This window comes from Pinus tabuliformis, chromosome J (genome assembly GCF_031772625.1).
Source record: "Pinus tabuliformis cultivar Carrire ecotype Pingquan chromosome J, CPIR1, whole genome shotgun sequence".
Classification (NCBI taxonomy): domain Eukaryota; kingdom Viridiplantae; phylum Streptophyta; class Pinopsida; order Pinales; family Pinaceae; genus Pinus; species Pinus tabuliformis.
Window position 1 is genome coordinate 969,120,398 of NC_142295.1, and position 10,685 is coordinate 969,131,082.

General features: G+C 37.0%; 1 pseudogene; it reads right to left on the bottom strand.

Annotated features, from left to right (window-relative positions):
* Nucleotides 1–3,674, bottom strand: part of LOC149230060 (protease Do-like 9 pseudogene) — a 28,740-nt pseudogene extending 25,066 nt beyond the window's left edge.
* Nucleotides 3,675–10,685: the final 7,011 nt, after the last annotated feature.

Consider the following 10,685-nt stretch of genomic DNA (forward strand, 5'->3'; position numbering starts at 1 on the left):
GAGTCTTAGTAGCCATTTTGTACTTAAAAACACCCAAGTTTTGGGGAATTTTCTGACGTAAAAGACTGGATTCGATATATATATATATATATATATTTTGGTATTTTATGATGTAAAATTTTTTTAAGTGTTTTTTCTAAATTTTTAACTGTGTAAATATTTACTTTCATACATGTTTCTATAATAAATGAGACAGATGTCAATCTAACACATAGTTTTCCAATGAATCAACAATTGTATTAAATTCTTGAGGAATGTGTTCATATGTGATAAACTCAAATTGACGTTCCAGGAGTCGTACCCTTAAATAATGATGTAACAAGATTGGATTACGAATGTGATAATGATTTGTCAACTGCATAATGATAAGCTGAGACTCTAACCTGACCACTAGATTGGAGATGTCCTGAGATGACACTTTATTGAGAAGTGAAATTAGAGACATATTCTCAGTGATATTGTTGGTGGTAGTACCAAGAAAGACTCCCCCGGAACAAAGCAGTTCCGACTAAGGTGTGTAAATGACCCAAGCAACTAATGCAACGTGCCCTGTGTGAAAACTGACACCATATGTGTATCCTACGTATGCTAAGGGTAACGAAGACATATGCACAACGAGAAATATGTATGAGACAACTACTCAAAAAATACCAAAAGAAATGTAGTCACATAAAAAAAAAAACAAAACTTATAAATACATAGAATTACAAAGCACATGCGTAGTGCAATACTAGGCATAATACTTTTTTAGATAGAGCCCGTTTTGGGGATCATCGAGTGGGATTCCTTCCCAGTCCTAAAGTTCATATGCCCCTTTTGAGAGGGCCTTGGTGATGACATATGGATTGAGCCATAAGGGTTGAAGTGTTCCTACCCCCAAGAGGTCATGCTTTTGTTAATAGAGTAAAACAAGATCTCCCTCTTAGTAAGAATGAGGCTTGACATTTTTGTCATACTGGGCTTTGACCTGACACTTGTGGGCTTTGAGTGCCAATTCGACATCTTGATAGGTTTCATCCAGTTGATTGAGGTATAGTAGACACTCTTCTTTGGCAGTGGTGTCGGGAAAGAGTTCAACAACAATTTGTAAGGAAGGAATCTGACATTTGATAGGTAAAACGGCTTCGAGGCCATAAGCTACTTGAAATGGTGTAAAGCCTGTAGCTTTTTTTACTGAAGTTTGGTATGCCCATAGTGCAAGATATAACATTCGATGCTAGTGGGTTTTGTGATTACCAGGGAAAATATTAAGGATGGAAAATTATCTTGAAGTTTAAAAACAATGGCGAATATCACTAGTCGCTAATATGCAAACTATAAAATTTTTATTGATGTATTTGTAAAATTATTCAAATTTATAATGATTTTATATATACACTTTATAGAATGTTGGTGATTTTTAAGGTAAAATAATTTTATATTGTAAAATTTGGGCAAACCATTTTTAGAAAAAAATGGAAAATGACAAATCTTTTTTTTGGAAAAATCATGGAAAATTAGCCCACCCATGAATATTAGCCCCTAAAAGTTTCTGTGGTGATTACCTACTAACCTGTGGATCATGGTCTTTAAGATGCCATTAACAAATTCTACTTGGCCATTAGCTTGGGGGTAGTAGGAGGACAATTGGTCTTGGCAAAAACCGAGCAACGATGTTAAGTCTGACATCATGTAATTTTGAAAATGAGACCCATGGTCTGTAATGATCATGTGGGGCACATTGAAGCGACAGATAACCTGATTGAACAGGAATAGCGCCGCGGTTTCTCCATCAGCCCAAAAAGTGGGAAGGGCTTCGACGCATTTCGTGAAATAGTCCACAACTACAATAATGTAGTTGTGTTTGGCAGAGGAAGTGGGGTTGCATGTGACGAAGTCAATACCCCATTTGGAAAAAGGGCTGGCAGAGATGACCAAGTGTAGTAGGGCCAGACGAGCGCACATTTTCTTTGTAAACACTTGACAAGGGTGGCATGACCAGATAGCCTTGTTACAATCTTTGAACAAGGTTGGCCAGTAGTACCCTGCACATAAAATTTTCTCAACAGTAGACATGCTAGAAATATGAGCGCCACATTCCCCATCATGGCAGTCATTTAAAACGTGTTCCGCCTCTTCATGAGTGAGGCAACGTCGAAGAACAGTATCAGTGCCACGACGATATAAAGTATCATTTAGCACTAAATAGTGTTGCGCTTGGTGGTGGATGTGACGATGGTCACCTGACGATAGTTCAGGGTGGAAATGTTGTGCTTGGAGGTAGACAAGAATGTCACCATACTAAGGGTCAGTAGAGTTGATCAGATCGACATCGTCATCCGGGAGAGGATCATGGGCTATCTCTTTGGGATCAACAATGGGAAGATTCGACAAAAGTTTGATGAAGACTAAGGATTTTTTCACCTTGGCAGTGGTGAAAACCAAATCAAATTGTTGGAGGATAACTATCCATTTGGAATATTTTCCTCCAATGACTTGACGAGACAAAATGTGTCTCATGGGATTCTCCAAAGCGATGATGGTAGTCTGTCGTGGTAGTATGTAATGTCGGAATCGATTGACAACAAAGACAACTTCCAAGGACAACTTTTCCACATGTGAATATTTGAGTTCGAGCCTAGCCAGGCCTTTTGACAGATAATAGATCACATGCTCACTCAGATCATCATGAGTTTGAACCAAGACCATTCCAAGGGAGGATGGCGAGGTTGCCAAGTAGAGGAGAAAGTCGCATCCATAATTGGGAGCACTAAGAAGTGGGGCTGATATAAGTTCCTTTTTCAAGGCATCAAATGATCATTGGGCTTGATCATCCCACAAGTATGGTACTCCCTTCTTGAGTAGGTGCATAAAGCCTTTCGTTAACTCGGCATAATTTACGATGAACCGTCGTAAGAAGTTTTCTTTCCCTTGCAAATGTTGGAGCTAGAAAATGGATCGCGGTTCAGGAAATTGAGTAATTTCCTTTACCTTATTGGGATCAACCCTCATCCCATACTTAGAGATAATGAAAACAAGTAGGCATCTAGACTCGACAAAGAAAACACATTTATGTGGATTCATACGTATGTTATAGAACCTGCACCTAAGAAAAATTGCTTGTAAATGAACTAGGTGTTGAGCTTGCTTCTTGAATGGGATGGGAAGTTATCCAAGTAAGCTTGAACAATATGTTTGATATCATGGAATGCGTAGTCCATGGCCTGTTGAAATTTTGCTCCAGTATTCCTTAAACCGATTAGGAGTTTTCGATACGCAAAGATTCCCCAAGGGAAAATGAAGGTGGTTTTGTGCTGGTCAGTCAGTTTTACGGCGATCTGGTTATAACCTGAGAAACCATCCATGAATGAGAAGGATTCACAACCGGCACAGTCATTAAATATTTGGTTGATGAATGGTGTTGGATAATTATCCTTTGGAAACGCAGCATTCAAGTCTCGATAGTTGACACAAACATGGATGGTAACCTATTTCTTATCGATAGGAACCAAATTGGAAACCCATTCCCTTAAGGGAACAGGGTAGATGAAACCATCACATAACAATTTTTCCACCTCAGTCTTGATGACTACAGTTTTGCAGGGGTGGAATGGTTGAAGCCTTTGGTGGATAAGCTTGGCATTGTCATATACCTTGATCTCATGCTCAACAATAGATGGGTCTATGCCAGGCATTTCCTCGTAAGACCAAGCAAATACATCATGAAATTCCTTAAAAAGGTAGGTGAAGCTTGTAATTTCCTCAGGAGTGCAATCGACTCCAACCTAGATGTTTTCCATGATGCTTGTCTTGACAAAAATATCAATGAGAAATTTATTTGAAATATTTCCCATGTTCCCTTCCGAATCCAAAGTTTGGATAGTCGTATAAGGTGAGGGAACGATTTCAGGTGCATCAAAAGATAGGATTTGTATGGGCATCGTGTCCAAATCAGATATCAAAACCCGATGGTGAGAGTCCTCCCAAGGTCTCTCTTCTAAATAGATGATCTCTCGAATAGCTTCATCCAAAGGTAGGACTTGATTGAGGAGATCGTTAGAAGGAGCATTTATGGGAGAGTAGGTGGTACCATTGGTCATGACCAAAGTGACCGAGATTCGGATGTAGATTGAATGGCTTGGTAGGCCAATTTAGTTGGTGAAAATGGCATTTGCTCTCTGTAAGCATCAATGTCTAAAGGGGTCGGGAGGATCCAAGGATCGGTTGGTTCATGAGGAATAGATGAGACCATAGAGACCATATGTGGAACCGCGAGTAGTGGGAGAGGAAAACAACCCATCAGGGAAGAGCCCCTCAATAGACTAGTACTGATACTGACGTAAGAATCAGGTACACCACCCACTAAGGGTATGAAGCTGCTAGGTAACGGGGAGTAATCTGGAGTTCAAAAGGACAGCTGGTCCACTATGACTATCCTTCCATCCAATAGAAACAGGATGATATGAAAGACAATAGACACAATGGAAGTCATCGCGTAAGTCCAATTGCAACCAAACAGTAGATTATAGTCGAGTTTTTGATCCACGACTTTGATATCCACTGTTACCACTTTCCCACTCAAAGTGATGGGGTAGTTGGCAAGATAACTTTTTGGAATGAACATGTGGTTGTCAAAAGCTTTGAGGGAATTCGATGGTAGGGAGAGGGTTGGAGAACCCAAAGTGATCCAACATGAAGCCGACATGACACAGGTTGAGGCACCTTCATCAATGACAGTTTTGTGTATGCCTTGCCCATTCAAAAATATTTGCACCTGAAATGAAAGATGGTCTGAAAGGGGAGGTTTACATTTTCCCATTTCAAAATTTGCAAACATGGAATCATGAGGGTCGACCCCACCAATTGCCAAATGCAGAGCTTTCCTTTGTAGCTGTTAGTGCTGAAGCTAATTTGTTAGCTAAAGGATCCAGAGTTAGAAATGAAAAGAGGGGAACTGCTAAAGATGAAGCTTCACCATTAGACATCAAAATAGATAGTTTAGCCAAAATTATGGAAAGACTAATGGATAGAATAGATAACATAGAAAGGAAACCCCAATGGAATAATCAACAAGCACCTTCAGTTAGAAACCTGAACTTTAGAAAAAACCAAAATCAGAACATTGGGAAAAATGTACCGGATCAGAACATTAGGCCTGCTTTTCAAGAAAATTATGTAGAAACATCCCGTCCTGAAGACCCAGAACAAGACACACAGATCAATTTAATGGGATTAGATGATGAGGATACTGTTTTTCTAACCCAAGATGAGCAGGAATTGCATATGCTGCAGCAATTGCAAATCCAATCTGGAGAGTTATTTGATTATAAACGAAGTTATGATTTTGCCATATTTGAAGTGCATAAACAGTATAACCTGAGTAAAAAGAACTCTGATATCCTTGACCAAACCAAGAAAATAGTGCAAAATCAACCTAAGAAAATAAAAGAAGCCCCTGTTTCAAAGATCCTCCAAATTCTCCCTAGGCAGAACCAGAATCCTTCTGGCCCCACTATTGTAGATATAACCCCTAATCAACCTTCTGATGCTCAGCCATCCACTTCAATTCCCCCTAAAGAACCAGTGGACAAACCTCAAAACACTAGATTTGAAAACCCACATAAAGAGGTTCCCAATAAAGGAAAAAAATGCCATCCTACTCAAATATTTGATGTGAAAATTCAAAACCCTCAAACAGAGAAAGCCTCTGTGCCATTCAATTTGGGAGCAAAGGTAGCTAAGCTAAAGATTTTAGTCCCTTTAACAGAACTAATCAAGAACTAAACCTATAATTCATAGATAAACCAGACTTTAAACATTGTTGAAAATGAGGATTCATTCAACTTGTTTGATGACCAACCAGAACTTATATTTGGTCCAGATGTCAATGGAAAACCACTAGAAGGAGGAGTACCACATTTCTACATTAGCCTTAGTATCCATGATAAAATATTACACAATGCAATGTTGGATTCTAGGGCCTTCCACAACTTAATCCCCAAATCAGTAATGGAGAAATTAAACCTAGACATTACAAGGCCTTACAAGGACTTATTCTCATTTGACTCAAGTAAAGTAAAGTGTCTAGGATTGATTAAAGACCTGTGTGTTACCTTAGTTTAATATCCTACCAAAAGCATCCTTATGGATATTGTGGTTGCTGACATCCCACCAAAGTATGGCATGTTGTTATCCAGATCATGGGGAGCCAAACTTCAGGGATCTTTACAACTTGATATGTCATATGCAACAATCTCTATTTTTGGACAACCTAAGAAGTTGTACCAAGAAACCTTAATGAAATACATGGTGAGTAGCCAGGATCAGCCTCAAAACTTTCCTATCTACTCTATACATTTAGACATTGATTCCTTTATCTTGTATAATGCTGATCAAACACAAGAAACTATTTTAGACAATATTGATACATAACCAAAAGAAATTGTAGTTTCTATTCAAAATGAAACTAACCAAACTTTAGAACTTTCCAATAAACTATGTGGCCAAATTGCTATAAATAAGGAAAAGTTTGTTGCACCAGATGATGAAAATTATGAGCACGAGATATTATGTCATCTTGAGTTTGATGGGTCAGTCGATAAGTTTGGAGCAGGAGTAGGAGTATGGATATATAATCTGGAGAATAATCACTCAGAAGGCCATGCATACAGACTGAATCTTAAATGTACTAACAATATGGTCGAGTATGAAGCACTAATTTTAGGTCTTAAATTAGTTAGGAATCTAGGAGCTAAAAGAATTTCTATCATGGGAGACTCTAAACTAGTTGTAAAACAGATTGATGCTATATATATGACAAAGGACCCTAGATTATGTTGTTATAGAGGAACCATTGTAGAAATACTTAACACTTTCTTAGGAGCAAGGCTTGCAGTAATTCCTAGAAAACACAGTATGCAGGCTCATAGTTTAGCAATGTTTGCCAGCACTTGCAAGTTACCCTTTCAACCTAACCATTAGTACACTGTTGAAGTTAGGCACAGACCTGGAATTCTAGATACTTTGAAGAACTGGGAAATATTCTCCGATGACAAGTAGATAAATAACTTTTTAATCTCGGAAGAGGAGTTTGTAAATAGAAATATAGATACTAACACATCAATAGATCATAACATTAAAGATGAGATAGAACTAAATCAGATAGAAGGTGAAGAAATAGATAGATTTCATCCTACTAAATTTACTAAGTCAGATGTAGAAAACCTAGAGCAAGGTTGAGATTGATGAAATAATTAATGAAGAAACTGAAGTAATTAATATCAAAGATAATTTCTTACCTAAGGGATTAACCCATTTGGAAGATTTGTTTGATTCAAATGATGATCCTAGGAAACCTAAAATGGAACCTTTGAAATCTGATACAAAGGAGTGTAATATAGGCACTGATGAAAATCCAAAATTGATCAAACTTTTGAAATCATTACCTCCATCTGAAAAAGTGAAATACATTGAATTATTAAAATAATTTCAAGATGTTTTCGCTTGGAGTTATGAGGACCTCAAATCCTATGACACCAACATCATATAACACACCATTCCTATAAAAGATAATCAAAAGCCTTTCAAACAAAAACTTAGAAGGATTAATCCTGTCTTGTTGCCTACAGTTGAAAAGGAAATTCAGAGGATGTATGATGCCAAAATAATTGCACCAATCAGATTTTCTGATTGAGTCTCAAAATGCCAACTAGGAAGAAAACTAGTGAGATCAGACTCTGTGTGGATCTCAGAAACCTCAACAAAGTGTCACTAAAAGACAATTACCCTCTCCCCAAAATGGACCACATTTTACAAAGAGTAGTTGGAGCAACTAGAATCTCATTATTGGATGGGTTTTCTGGTTACAATCAGATCTTAGTTCATCCTGATGACCAAGCCAAAACTGCCTTTACTACTCCTTGGGGCACATTCATGTATGTGAAAATGCCTTTTGGACTAATGAATGCAGGAGCCACTTTCTAGAGGGCTATGGATATAGCCTTTGCAAAAGAAATTCATGATTTCCTTATGATATATCTAGATGACATTACTGTATTTTCAAAATCTGACAATCAACATTTGGATCATCTAAGGCAAGTCTTTATTAAATGCAGGAAATATGGAATTTCCTTAAACCCCAAGAAGTCTTTGTTTGGGTTAGAAGAAGGAAAGTTATTAGGTCATATAATTTCAAAATATGGTATCCAAATAGACCCTGCAAGAATAGAAGCCATCTTACAGATACAACATCCCAGGAACATTAGAGAATTGCAAGCTTTCTTAGGGAAAATTATTTTTCTTAAAAAATTTATTTCTAATTTAGCAGAATTAATTAGATCACTGAACAATATGCTAAAAAATGATTCGACCATAAAATGGACTGTTGAGGCTAAGAAATCCTTTGAATAAATTAAAATGGCATTAACCAAAGCACCTATGTTAACCAAACCAAAATTTGACAGAGATTTCATCGTATTTTCCTTTGCTTCGGAGCACACAATAGCTACAGTTCTATTGCAGAAAAATGATCAGGGCTATGAAAAACTTATTGCTTTCTTTAGCAAAGCCCTGAGAGATGCCCCCTTAAAATACAATATAATGGAAAAACAAGCATTGGCTTTAGTCAAAGCCATTAAGGATTTCAGGGCATACATTTTATATTCTCATATAGTGGCCTACGTTCCAAATTTAGTAGTCAAAGACATCCTAACTCGGGAAGGTCTAGATGGAAAGAGGGGAAAGTGGATTGCTACTATTTTAGACTATGATATAGAAATCAAACCAACTAAGTTAATCAAGGGCCAAGGTTTAGCCAAACTCATGGCTGAATTAAACTGTTAGGCCTTGGATATAAACTTTATTGTAGCAATAGATGATGGAGAGGAGATGGTGACTCCACTAATTAGCCAGGCCTTTATTGAATCACCTTGGTATGATGATATTATTTATGTTTTACAAAACTTACAAGCTTCTCCCGAATTATCTAGAACTAATAGTAGGTTTTTAATGATGAAATCCTTAAAATTTTGTATATTAGACAATGCTTTGTTTTGGAGAGATCATGGAGGCATTCTTATCAATTTATTATTAAAAGATGATTCTGACAGAGTTTTGCAAGAGTTTCATGCAGGTGACTGTGGATGACACCTTTACTAGAAGACCACTACAGATAAGATCCTTAGAGTTGGTTTCTACTGGCCTACCCTGTTTTCTGATGTCAAGAAATATGTGACCTCTTGTCACAAATGCCAAATTTTTGAGGGGAAGAAAAATCTTTTACCTTTACCTCTCAAGCCAATCTCTAACAAAACACCTTTTCAACAATGGGGTTTAGACTTCATTGGTGAAATTCACCCACCCCCCTCTGTCCAACATAAATGGATCCTCATAGCCACAGACTATTTCACAAAATGGATAGAGGCCATACCTTCAAGGCAAGCCATAGACACTATTACCATAATCTTCCTTGAAACCAATATTCTATCAAGATTTGGATGTCTAACTAAGCTCATTACTGATAATGTAGCAGCCTTTAAATCCAAAAAAAATATAGATTTCTGCAACAAGTATCATATAACCCTGGGCCATTCCACAGCCTATTATCCTCAAGGAAATGGACCAGCAGAATCCTCAAACAAAAGTTTGGTAAACATCATCAGAAAGTTGTTAGAGGACAATAAGAAAACATGGAATAAAAAGCTAGTCAATGCCTTATGGGTAGACAGACTAACCATTAAGAAATCAATTGGTACTCCTCCCTATCAACTAGTTTATGAGATAGAAGTTGTTTTTCCATCTTTCTTGGGAACACCAGTGATGAAGTTTCTTCAAGAAATGCAAGTTGAACCAAATAGTATCCAAAGAAGAATCAAACAAACAATTCATCTTCAACAAACCAAGGAAGAAGTCTATATTAGGTCTCAAGTTGTGCAAGAAAGGATTAAAAGTATTTTTGATAAGAGAACCAAGGTTGAAGATTTCTACCTTGGTGACAAGGTGCTCAAGTGGGATTCAAGGAGGGAAGACAAAGGTAAACATGGGATATTTGATTTCCTATGGAAAGGCTGATATGTCATTTATGCTTTCAGAGGTAATAATGCTTTCTTCCTAAGAGAAATGGATGGTACAGAAGTAGAAGGTGGGCCAGTGAATGGTCAAATGCTAAAACACTATTTTGATCATGGTTACTAATTTTTAGTTTACATTAGAGCATATTTTATTTTCAAAAAGTCTAGATTGGATTGGATGGTGATTTTTTTAAGTTGAAGCCTGAAGAGAAGGCCCTAAGCTTTGAAAGATTCACTGTCATAAGTATTAATAATGTAGAAGCACAGAGGAAAATTTTGCAAGGTAACATCAATAGCAATTCAAAGGCTACTGATCTACAAAGTTCTTAACATTTCAATAGAAAATGCAATCCCCAAGTGGATCCACTGTTAGGTTCCTATACCAATAGGAGTCATAATTTTGAATGACTAAGGTGAAACCTTGTAATATTGTACATACCTTTGCTTTCTGCAAATGTTTTCCATATTAAAAAATAAAGAAATGTAAAGAGGGTATGTCTTAAAAGAATAATCAAAGGACAAAATAATAAGAAAAGGTAAAAAAAAGGAAAGATATATAAACCCCAAAAGACAAAAAGAGACCATGAAAGTGTGCAAGTCAAAATGCCACTGCTATTTACTTTTATGCATAATAATGAT